General features: G+C 46.8%; 1 long non-coding RNA gene across 1 annotated transcript; it reads right to left on the bottom strand.

Annotated features, from left to right (window-relative positions):
• Positions 1-480: 480 nt before the first annotated feature.
• LOC144299518 (uncharacterized) lies at positions 481-8,343 on the bottom strand. Its single transcript, XR_013366224.1, has 2 exons — positions 8,203-8,343; positions 481-649 (listed from the first exon to the last, which is right to left on the bottom strand). It is a non-coding gene; the product is annotated as an uncharacterized LOC144299518 (long non-coding RNA).
• Between the last annotated feature and the right edge of the window lie 3,994 nt (positions 8,344-12,337).

The raw sequence follows: 12,337 nt of genomic DNA, 5'->3' as shown, positions 1-12,337 counted from the left end.
TAACAATGAGTGTGCCTTCCTCAGAATTTTCATACCTATTTGCGTCACTGGAGTCAACACTGAATTTTTGAATCCACATAAAATTTTAATGGAGCGATCTGCATACTGCACACTCTTTCCCCGTGCCCACTGCTGTAGCCCCAGTCCCAACAGGCAAGGAGAGTGGCTGAAGACAGGATAGTCACAGAGACATGGGTGGGAGCCCAGTGGACTCGCAGCTTAGAGCCCAGGTGGGGCAGGGGACAGTTGGGAGGCGGGTTGAAAAGGTCCTTCCAGCTAATCTCCTTGCACTGGATATCAGGTTGAGAGTTAAGAAATCCACTCTGGAGTTCAGAAGGGTCTCCATTTCCTGGCTGTGTGACCTAAGGTAAGTTGGTTTACCACTCAGAGCCTCAGTTTGCTCGTGTATAAAATAAGGATTATAATAGAGAGTTTAATTTGATTAAATTAAATCATCCACATATAATCCACATAGAATGCTTAGTAGACATATTATTTTTTATTATTATTTTGTCTTTCACCCCACATAGGGCTGTAACTATGTAATTTGCAAAATATGATCATATCCTATCATATTTGTTGTTATCATGTGCAATTTGGCTTTGGTAGCAGACAGACCTGAGTTGATCCCAGCTTCATCTCTTGCAAGCTATATAAAAGAGAAAGTGACATCACTGCTCTGAGCCTCAGTTCTCCCACTTATCTAATGGGGAGATAGACCCCCACCTTTTAGGAATATATCAGAACCCAATAGGAGAATGCTCGAAAGACACCCAACCCTGTGCCTCTCACAGAGCAGTCACCATACACAGGAGGGTGTTTTTTTATTCTAAACACATTTTTCTCACATGTTATCATCTGTGAATTCAGGGTACATGTTACCATAGTGGTAGCATCCTAGAGTCAATGAAAGATAATGATATTATTACATTCCAGGGTATTTGTTAAACACCTGCTCACATGCCAGGCATGTGCTAAAAACTGCTTGGGAGCTAACTCGTGATCCTTAACATAATCCAGAGAGATAGGTGTTATCCCAAAGCATGCTTTGAGGATGGGGAGTAAGGCCCCAAAGAAGTGATGCAGCCTCCCCTGGGTCTCCCAGCTGGTGACGGGGGATCCCGGGGTGCATTACAGAGCTCTCAGTGTTAGGTGCTCATGCTCTGCCCATTCCATCCCATCTCTCGGTTGGACAGCTCAAAGAGAAGCACAGCCAGGGAGATGCTGCAATTTGCCCAGAGCAGCATGACCAGGAAGTGACAGAGCTAGGATCAGGAACCCAAGTCCATGGCATCACAAATGCCAAGCTCTTTCTGCCAGGACCACACCGGGGCAGGAAGATGGATGGAGCCATCCTTAATTAATCAAATCTGACACAGACGAGGACAACCTTGCCAGAACCTGCAGACCTGCTTCTCATTCCCAGGTGCCTCACAAGTAGCTCCGCATCTCCCAGCCTCACTTCTTCACCTGTAAAATGGAGGTGACAGTCCCAACCTCTCAGAAGTGGTGTGATTTTAAATGGAGTGATGCACAGATATAGGCTCTGCAAGTCTTAGGAAGCCCTCAAAATGCAGTGCTGATTGAGGGCAGGGAAAGAGATGGGGCTGGAGAGCTGCCCTGGGACAGGACCATGGAGGCTGAAAAGAGCAAACAAGGGATCTCCTTTAACTCCACTAACCTCATTCCTTGGGGGGTGGGGGGGGCAGTGCGGAGAGTCTCTCCATCCCCACTTGACACAGAAAAGAGAAAAGAGGGGAAGTGAAACAGGACCCCTGCCCCGCCCCCTCACGGCCCATGTTTCCCACCGGTGTAATGAAATGGAAGGAGTTTCTGCTGAGAACGGTGATCACTAACCTGCCAAGATGAGTGAGAAAAATCAATTCAGAGAGTGCAGGAGGGGAGGGACTCGCTGAGTGGGGTAAGCGCTGGGGGGGGGGGACTGCGGGGGGAGGGAGTCAGAAGGAGAGAAACCTACGGTGGGGAAGGAAGGTTGCTTGCTTGAGGCCTTTAGTAAGAAATTGTTTTATTGAGGTGAAACTCACATAACTAGTAACCACTTTTACGTGTCTGATCTAGTGACATTTGGTTCATTCCCAGTGTGGTACAAACATCACCTCTACGGAGTGCCAAACTTCACCACCCCTAAAAGTAAACAGTCACTCCCTGTCCCTTCCTCCCATCAGACCCTGGCAACTACTTGTCTGCTTCCTGTCTCTATGGATTTGCTTATTCTGGATATTTCATATAAATGGGATTTTACAATAGTCGACCTTCTGTGCCTGGTTTCTCTCACTGAACATCACAATAGTGCACAATTGTACACTTGTACACGAATGCTTGTGGCGGCATTGTTCCCAAAAGCCAAAAAGTAGAAAAAATGCAAATGCTCATCAACAGATGAATGGACAAAAAGTGGTCTGTCTATCCAGTGGAATATGACTCGCCCATAAAAAGGCATGAAAGTACTAATATGCACTATATGTAATATGGATGGGCCTTGAAAGCATTTAATTCATTTTTTATTTGACATTTCTTGCCCTTATGGCCACAGTTCTGCTCCCGAATGACCCAATCCAAGTGCCATCGCCTCCTCCTGAAGACAAATGTTGGCTGAGCATCCACCATGGGCAGGACACTAGACACAGCAGAGTTGAAAGTCAGTCAGACCAGGATCGGCACTTGGCTCGTTACTGACTTGCCCCGTGACCCTAGGCGAGTCCTTTCCTTTTTCCTAGCCTTGGATTTATCAATTGTAAAGTGAGATTCAAGCTCTCCCGTTGGATTAGCTCAAGACTTCCTTTAGGTCAGGACAAGAGCTCTGGGTAAGCTGCAGAACTGGATGAGTGTCGGATACTGTCACCATGGGTTGAACAAGAACCTTCCACCAATGGTGGAATTTGGGAAGAGGACACAGATGGTAAAAAGAGAATTTACATCAGAGGGGAGCTGGTAGTAATAAGGGACCACAGGGAACAGCTGCTATCACATAAAATCTAAACTCCTGCTCATGGCCCACCAGACACGTGTGACCAGCACCGTCACCCTCTTGGACTTGGACTGGATCCTAGGACTCATGCAGCTTGCTTCCCTCATTTCACAGAATAAGAATCAGACGCCCAAGGAAGGAAAGCAATTTGCTCAAAGTCTAACAGAGAACTATCCTTTCATTTGTTACTGACGTCCGGTGAAGATGGCAGATAGCATAAAATGCACCCTTCCCATAAAACCCAATAAAATGACCATAAGGGACTCTGTAAAGGCATGAACTTGTACGGACACGGAGCAGGAGGCAAAGGCAAGAGCCACGTGGTCTGGAAATTGGAAAGCATGTGAACAGTGGTAACTGACATAGCAGATTCAGTACAGCGGATCCGAAGCCAGCAGTGGGGACACTGAAGACGAGCCCCCCTGGCACCCACTTGTCACATCACCCAGTTATCTTTCATTTGTCAGCTTCTCCATATGGGTCCAGGATAAGATGAACAGGACTCCCCAGAAAATGCCCTCAAGTAGCATGTGATCTTTTGGGGGTGACAAAGAAGCCAAGAGGACAAGGCAACCTGAAGAGTCCTTCACTAAGCACTTTCCATAATATATATACATATAGTATGAGAGATTTCCCAAAGAGGGAGCAATCCACTCTCTGGGGGGAGGGGGTGGTAAGGATTGGAAAGGACAGAGGATGTTGAACTGGCTACTTAAGACCAACAAAGGGGAGAAAGAGTAGGGAACCCTTCCAGCTGCAGGTACAGCACATCCAAAGACAAGAAGGAGTAAGAATGTGAAACTTTCGGTCATGAGGCCAGAGACCCCTCCAGGTGCCAGATCTTGAAAGACCCAGTAAGCCAGAACTCAAGGGTACTAGGGAGCCATTGAAAGGTTTTGAGCAGTAGAGTGACAAGGTTCCTAAAGATTGACTGGAGGAGTCATTAGAAGACCCACTGATGCCTCGTTCCCCGTCTCCATCCTTTCTTCCACAAGCCTTAATTGAACACCTACTGTGTGCACAGCCCCATGCTGAGTGCCAGGACCAGAAGCCAGTATCCACGCAGCAGGGCATGGCGTGATCAGTCCAGAGCAGCTGTAATTGGGCCCCTGTCTACATCTGCCATCTCCTGTTGCTTGGAAAAGACTTCCCACTGAGTGTCAAATGTGCACCTGCTGGCCCTGCACACTCGCATAAAAGTCTCTGGGAAAAAAATGGATTATATTCATTCTCTTAACCTCACCCCAACCCGAACATAAATCGTCTCTGTTTATAACACTTCTGGCATTTTGTGCATTTTGCCGAGTGACATAAAATGACAATAAATTTAGGCCCCACCAGCAGAAAAGTACCTAAAATGCCACATGTCACTAATATTGACAGGTTCTAAAAGTAAAACTTGGAAATGGTTCAGGCGACATAAATTTAAATAAAAATATATACTTTGTCCTTGAGAGAGAATGAGCTAAAATTAAACCTCGGTGTGGGTGGGATGTCCAGGAACATGAGACAGAGAAACGTTAGGGTTGCCTGATTCAGCCTGGGAGGCCAGAAGGACCGGAAGAAAACCCAAGCCAGGCCCTGGGTAGAAAAAAAAAAAGGACTATTCTTAAAACCAAGCTTTCCCATCCTGTGGCCACTACCTTCAGATGGCTATTCACATTTAAATTTAGGGTGATGCATTTAAATACATGACTATTCAAATTTAAATTTAAATGCAATTAAAATTCAGTTCCTCGGTTGCACTGGCCACATTTCAAGTGCTCAGTAGCCACATAAGGCTAGTGACTGTCGCCTCCAACAGCAGATCTAGAACATCATCACAGAAAGTTCTATCTGACAGCTAGCTGTCTTAGAGCAAGATGCATCCCCGGGGTGCTCCAGGGCCACCGAGCCCTGTGAATTTCCTCCTTCTGATCTTCTGAGCCATCCCCTCCTCTGATGCCTCCCCCTTCCCTTCCCTCTCCCCACCGCTCCTCCCTCCTCTCTCTCCCGCACCAACTTTCTCTCTCTGGCAATCTGCCTGCCCCCCTCCCTGCCTCTCTCTTGTTTCCCTCCCCTTTTCCGTATTTCTCTAAAACTACAAATAAATCCAATTCAGAAGGCTGGCCAGGATTTGAAACCGGAGTGCAAAGTCCTGCTTTACCACTTAGCAGCCTCGAGAGCTGAGGCAAGTGCCTCTAGCCAGCCTCTCCTCCAAATTGGCTAATGCTGGGGAGACTAATACCTGTGGTGCCAGGCTGTGGAAGGTACAGGCAATCATGTGCTCCGTGGCAAGGTGCTCAGGAGATGCAACTGTTTTCTTTCTTGTCCTTCACAAATTTTCAGAGGCTTACAAAACTATGTCAGAGCTACAGTTCAGCCTCTTCCAACTCAGAATTTGAGACTCATCACATTTTTCTCCTGTTTCAGCTCAGGCTGCAGCCCCTCAACCCCCATCTCATGTTCCTCCAAAACGTTCTGTTCACTTTCCTACCTCCCTGCTTTAGCATTTGTACTTCACCCAGCCCAGAATGCCCCTTGCTCCTCCTGTGCAACTTTTTTGATCCTACAGCCAGTTAAGGGTCCAGCTCAGAGACCACCACACCCTTCTGGGTGCCTTCTTATTATCCACTGCAGCTCCAAATCACAGGACTAGTTAATAATTTTTTTTTAAGATTTTATTTATTCATTCATGAGAGACACAGAGAGAGGCTGAGACACAGGCAGAGGGAGAAGCAGGCTCCCTGTGGGGAGCCCCATGCCAGACTCCCCCAGGATCACTCCCTGAGCTGAAGGCAGGTGCTCAACCACTGAGCTACCCAGGCATCCCAGGACTAGTTGATGATTAAGGCAAGAAGGAACATGGAGAGAGAAATTAAAAGGATAAGGCTGGCTCATTTCAGGCAGACAGGAACCTGGTTCCAGTCTCTGGCCAAGATGGCCAATTTCATTCATCCAAGTCAACATTTATTGGGCACCTGCTGTTTGTGTGCCCCTGCCCAGCAGGATACAGCGGTGGTCAAGCAAACCTATTTCCTGGAGAAGTCACAGACTGGGGCAAAGAGAGCCTCCCTGGAGCAAGTACTACACAAGTTCTGGCCACACAAGAGGGGGGCTTTCCGTCCACTTGAGGGGGACACAGGGATGGAAGAAAATGCCCCAAGAGTAGGGGATTTGGGACTGGGAGGCAAGAGGGTACTACAAAGAACCTGACCTTTGTGGGAAGCATCTTTCAAGACAGGTGACAGCAAAAGCAAAAACTTGCAAGAGCAAACCCGAGTTCAGGGACCCAGGAGCCCTTCAGGGGGACTCAGCTTAGGCGGGAAGAGGGAACAAGAGAAAGGTAGGGTCAGGAAAGGGCCAGACCACCAGACTGGAAGAGGTGTTTGGACTTAATCCTGAGGGCGGCACAGAAAGGTTTTAAGCTAGGGACAGCGTGATCATAGGGACACTTTAGAGGCCTCAGGAAGGAGGATGCAGGGTGGGCGACGGTGGAGACCCAACCGGGGGACCGGAGGCAGGGGGGAGGAGGGAGCGTGCCCCCCCAACTCCAGGGCCTCGCCCTTCCCCCTTAGGCTGCTGCTGCCTCCGGCACTAACCGCCTCCCCCTCCCTGCCAGCCCCGCAGCCTTCTGGCTGCACAATTTGTGAAGAACATTATGTAAATGAGCTTTATGCAAATCCAGCCTCTCTCCCCGCTGGCTGGACTCCTGAACCCTAATTAACTTGCCAAAGCCTAATGTTGCCGTCCCCTCTACACCAGCCCAGCCCCCAGCCGGCTCCCCCAACCAAGAAATCCATCTTCGGAGGCGAGCGGTCTAATCGCTCCCTCATTTGGATGTGCGGGCTGTCGCCCCAGCCGTTAGCCCGCAGGAGAAGGCGGCGTCGCAGCCAGTGGACACTCCTGCTTCCCATACAGCTCCAAAATAAATGCCTCTTTTTCTCCTCCTGAGCACCCCCCTCCACCACCACTGCTTTATTTTTGCCGGCTTCCAGAACCAGAAACCGCTCTGGGGAAAGTTGATGCAATCTCTCATTATCTTGAAGTCCTTTTTCTGCCACCTTACACCACCCTCCCCTCCCCAGTGCAAACTCAGGGACCCAGTGCCCGCTCTCCTGCCTCTCCCAAAAGATGCACCCAGGAAAGGTTCGGGACGGACTGTTTGGGAAATCAGAGCAGCAAGGATTTATTCTGCTACTGCTGCTCTGTGCAAGGCATTCTTTATGAACTTACTCCTAAATGCTTTAACCTAGAAAAGACCCCAGGAGCATCTCATGCAGGCTCCTTGATTTGAGAGATAGTCCAACCTAGATTTTGCAAGTGCCGTTGACATGTCCGGGGTCACACAGTGGGGATGGACTCAAACCCAGCCTCCCTGTCCCCAAGGCTGGCTTTCTTCCCTTCCCTGCCCCTTGCCCCCACCCCAACATGCCTTGTGTCCCAAACAGCCCAGCCTCAAGGAACTGTTCTTGCCAGTCCTGGGCATGCTCACTTTCAAGTGCAGAACAAAGCAAAATAAAGACTTTCCCAGGAAACAGGAAGAACTGTGTTGTCAGCCAGTTCCTGCTGCTGCAGCAAATCCCCTGGATACATCTCCAGAGGCAGAAATGGGTGGGAATTTCGGGGGGGGGGGGGGTGCGGTATTAGTGCCTTTGGAGCTCTGGAGGGAAGAGCGGGCACGATATTTAAGGTGCTATATTGCTAAGAAGTTTCTGAAAGATGCAGCATACAGGATATTTACTAGAGTTTGGTCTGACAGTATGGAAAACAAGCAGGGTCGTTACTCATTCATTCACTCACTCATTCATTCATTCATTCATTCGAGAAAGATTTATTGTCAATAGTGCCTAGCCCAGAGTGAATCCCCAAAAAGCAATTTTGCCTGCAGAGCTTGGTGACCCACTTGTCACCCACTCCAGGAGGCCAAGATTGTCATATGCAAAGAGCCGTCTGACACCATGTCTTTCCCTCTGGCCGGCTCCCTCCCTCCACCCCCAGCATCTGTGCATATGAATTTTAAAAGGGTCCACATTTGGAAATCCCCAAAATCATCCTATCTTTTCATTTTCACTTCTGAAAAGGAGTGATGTCTGCTTGTGCTTCATCCCAAGTGACAGTTTATCACCGGAGAAGGAATTTGGGGTCACCTACACACAGGGTTCAAAGCCCTGCCTCGGACAATACAGCTCTTGCCTTCCTATCTGTAGAAGGGGTATCATAACAGTGCCTACCTCCCTGGTTGCCGTGGTGATAGACAAGGAAGTGGATAAATGTAGAAAGTGTCACCTTTTCCCTGACACCTTCACGTATCCTCTGCTGAAGCCATCAGCAAGTTCTGATCGGTGTTTCAGAAACAAAGGTAGGAAACCAGAATTCTTATAAGAATTTTATAATTAGAATTTCATGACATCAGAGATGACATGGAAGAAGGTTTTCAAGAATACTTTGGTCTAGTCATTTCACCTCTATGAGCCTCAATTTTCTCAGCTTGGGAACAGGAATCATGAAATTAGCTAATGGGTAGGGTTATCTAATTAGAAAAATCTTAGGACTACGTGAATCACGTGGTTGAGGTTCAATGAATCCTGGAGAAAGAACACAGGAAGACATCTACTCAGTTGTACAGACATGACAGGGAATTTTCATAATCAATTAATGAAAAACTAATTACCCAGATTGTCCATTTAAAAAAGATTCCCCCCCCTCAGATTTATGAAGGGCAACTTAAGCAGAAATATTTGGTTTTCCTTATTTCTATTTTGAAGAAACAATAAAAATATCTTATTAGAAGATTGTCCATTTAAAAAAGATTCCCCCCCCTCAGATTTATGAAGGGCAACTTAAGCAGAAATATTTGGTTTTCCTTATTTCTATTTTGAAGAAACAATAAAAATATCTTATTAGAAGACGAATCGTTGAGAATAAGCACTGAGATCTGTTGCTGAACTTTATCTCCCAAGATCTCATCTGAAGTAGGTAGAAGGTATGGTCCAAAAGTCATTCTTGGTGAGAGAGTGGATGACAAGTGCTAGGATATACAAGGTGCACTCTATAATTACAGTAGAGCCTTCCCACCCTCCTCTGCCTTGGAATTTTTTTCTTGGGGGCAATGGACTGTCACTACAGACACAGGTTCCCCCCATCGCCCTAAAGTAGAACATTCCTATGGAACCTCTCGTTGTCCAAAATGATGTAAAGCAAAAAAGCAATTACCACTCCATAAAAGTGAAAACCTTCTTCAGGTTTCTCTTGGTTAGCAAAAATGTGTACTAACATAGTTCTTTTGTAAAAAGTGGCATAATGAGAACTTTGAGAGAGCAGGGTGGAGAGAAAGCAGTATTCCTACAGTCCCAGTTCATGGGCAGAAGTCAGTCTCACTCCAAGACATTAATTCGTCCTATAATGCAAGAAGACCTCATTTAGCATACCAGCTTCTATTAACTGGTAGCTCTGGCCTGAATGCCAAAAAGTGCCCTATTGATCAGTGATGTCTGCTGTGTAGCTAGGTGATGGTCAGTGTATATATGCCTCATGTTTGCCCCCCCCCCCAAGCATAACCCTGTGTTTGATCATTGGAGAAGCTGAAGCTCAGAGAAGGGAACTGATTTGCCAGAGCCACACAGCTATTTAATGGCAGAGCCAGATGTACAGGAAATAGCCCCTGTCCATTTCCTCTCCATCACAATGCATGCAGGTTCTTAAGGTCCAGTGGTACCTATGAAATGGTCATGACATTTGGCATCTGCTATCCTCTTTATCCTCCTTATTCCCAAAAGATTTGCAGTGATTACATACCAAAATTACATGTTAGGGAAAAATATGTACATTAGAGGAGGATCAAAATAATGTAGACCAAGTAACCAGGGCAGAGGGAAAATGAGAATAGAAAAATAAAAAATTTTGGCACATAAAAACACGGTCTCTGGGCAGGTGTCGGGCAACTGGTGGCCAAACAAAGAAGGAAATAAGAATCCAGGTGTTTCAAGATAGAAAATTCAGTGGCTCAAAAGGAGCAGATTTACTTGGTAGTAGCCTGGGAGAAATATCATCCATGGGTGCCCATGCCTAGGCAGCTGTGATGCAGTGGAAGACATTCCTCAAAGGCATGTCTCCAAGAAATGAAGTGATTTCAATACCACTAATTCTTGGACTGTCTCCCTGTGGAGGTTGATGAAATGCCAAAGTGTGATCCAAGAATTCCGAGATTCTTGATGTCAAGGTCATTGATGACCAACCTGTTTCTTTCTAAAGCCAGTGATCAGCTTCCATTGTCCATCTTGTTGACCTTTAGGCAGTCTTTGATATAGCTGATGGCTTCACCCTTGGTTTCCCTCTGCCACCAGGACACCACATTCTCTTGGATTTCCTTTTGTGTTCATGACAGCTCCTCCTCAATGTCCTATACTGAGTGCTTCTTCTTTCTCCCAACATCTGAATGTTGCAGGCTCCAGGACTCAGCCCACATACCTTCTCTTATATCTGTCCCTGGTTGGTGGTGATCTCATGGCTTTAAAACCATCCTTGGGCTGATGCCTTCAAAATTTATATCACCAGCCTGACCTCTCTCCTAAACTCCAGACCCATATATCTGCCTGCTGCCTTCACATCCCCATGGAGACACTAATGGCATCTCAAGCTTCACACATCCATCACCAAAGTCTTGATGCTGTACCACCCTTCTCCAACCTGTCATGGCACCCCAGTCTTCCCTGCTTTAGGAAATGGCATTGCTGCACATCCAGTTGCTCAGGCCAAGAACCTAGGACTCAGACTTGACTCCTGTCTTCCTGCCACATTCAATATCTAATTTGTCAACAAGTCCTGTCAAAGCAACTACGAAAAAGTATTTCCAATGCAACCATCTCTCTCCTTTCTATCACAACCTCTTGGTCTGAGCCACTGTCTTTTCACACCTAGAAAACAGGAAAGCCTCCTGTCTTATCTTTCTGCTTTCTGCTCACCAGACTGTAGCCAGAACAATCCTTCTCAAAATGCAAGCCTTTCTGGGAGCCTCTCCATTGTTGTGAAAGTCAAGGTCCTCCCAGTGCGTTAGTTGGGCCTGACTCCTCTTCCCCTTACTCACTCAGCTTCCATCACCTGGGACTCCTGCTGGGAACATTGTCCTCTCCAGGCCTCTGCATTTATTGATCTCTCCTCTTGGGCTGCTCCTTCCCTAGATAGCCCATGGTTCACTCCCTTACCCATGACTCTAAAGAAATACCACCTCCTCCAGGAAGACTTCCGTGACCACCCTATTTTAAATATACCTACCCAGCTTTCTTCCCATCCCTTTTCAGCTCCTTGCCAACCCCTACCAGCATCCTCTTCACCCCTTACTATCATCTTTCACCCCCTACCAGCTTCTCTCCCATGTCCTACCAGCATCCCTGCTACTACCACCACCAGGAAGAGTCTTGTCTGTCCTGTCTTCCCCACAACATTCTATGAGAGTAGGGACATTTACCTCACTGGCTAACCACCATATCCCTGGTATCCTGCACATAGTAGGTGCTCAATTAACACATGTTGCACAAAAGACTCTCTTGGCTAGTCTTATTTCAAATACCTTCTTGAACTGAAAACTCCAAGGCCATCAGCCTACAGGAAGAGCAGGGGAGACTCTGAGCCCCTCATCTGTGGGACCTAAAAGAAGCCACACTGAGGATTCTGCCCTTGAAGGTGGTCCATGGAGTGATATCTCCCCTAGACCAATGCCACCAGGGGCACCCCCATGATTTCTATTATGTCCCCTTACTCATAAATCTCTCCCCTTGGTGTCAGCTGACCTCTCAGATCTCCCCAGAGGAAATACTGTCATTAAACCCCAATAAATTGCCAAAGGCCCAAGCAGACTGGGGCAATTTACAGCAGGTTTTGACTTTAATAATGTTTTGTCTTAGATTTGGCCCTAATTATAAATCATTTGCAACTGTGGTTTAAACCATAAGCAAATCTTACGTGGCATTCTTATTATCCACTTAATATCGTGGAGGGAAAGATTTACAGAATCGCATTCTGGGAATTGAGCAAACGACGAAACTTTTAGGTGAGGGCACAACACACGAAAATTATAGTTTTGTCATAAAACCTTGATTGATCAATGATTATTGTAAAACCGTGGTAACTGTGCTGGCGTCAACATAAATCTATAATTGGCTGGATTTATTCTTTTTCAAAATACTATATTTCCTACAGTTTTGACCATCGTGTTAATCTGAATCTGTCAGATTTATTGTGGTTTTCAGTTAATTAATTCCATTTAGCTTGTGCATATATGCACACGCAAGTATCTATGTCAGTTGACCCTTGAACAATGCTGGTTGAGGGGTGCAGATCCCCCGCACAGTTGAAAATCCACGTATAATT

Source organism: Canis aureus, chromosome 27 (genome assembly GCF_053574225.1).
Source record: "Canis aureus isolate CA01 chromosome 27, VMU_Caureus_v.1.0, whole genome shotgun sequence".
Classification (NCBI taxonomy): Eukaryota; Metazoa; Chordata; class Mammalia; order Carnivora; family Canidae; genus Canis; species Canis aureus.
Note: the sequence above shows the minus strand (reverse complement) of the source record. Positions and strands in the feature narration are given on the sequence as shown.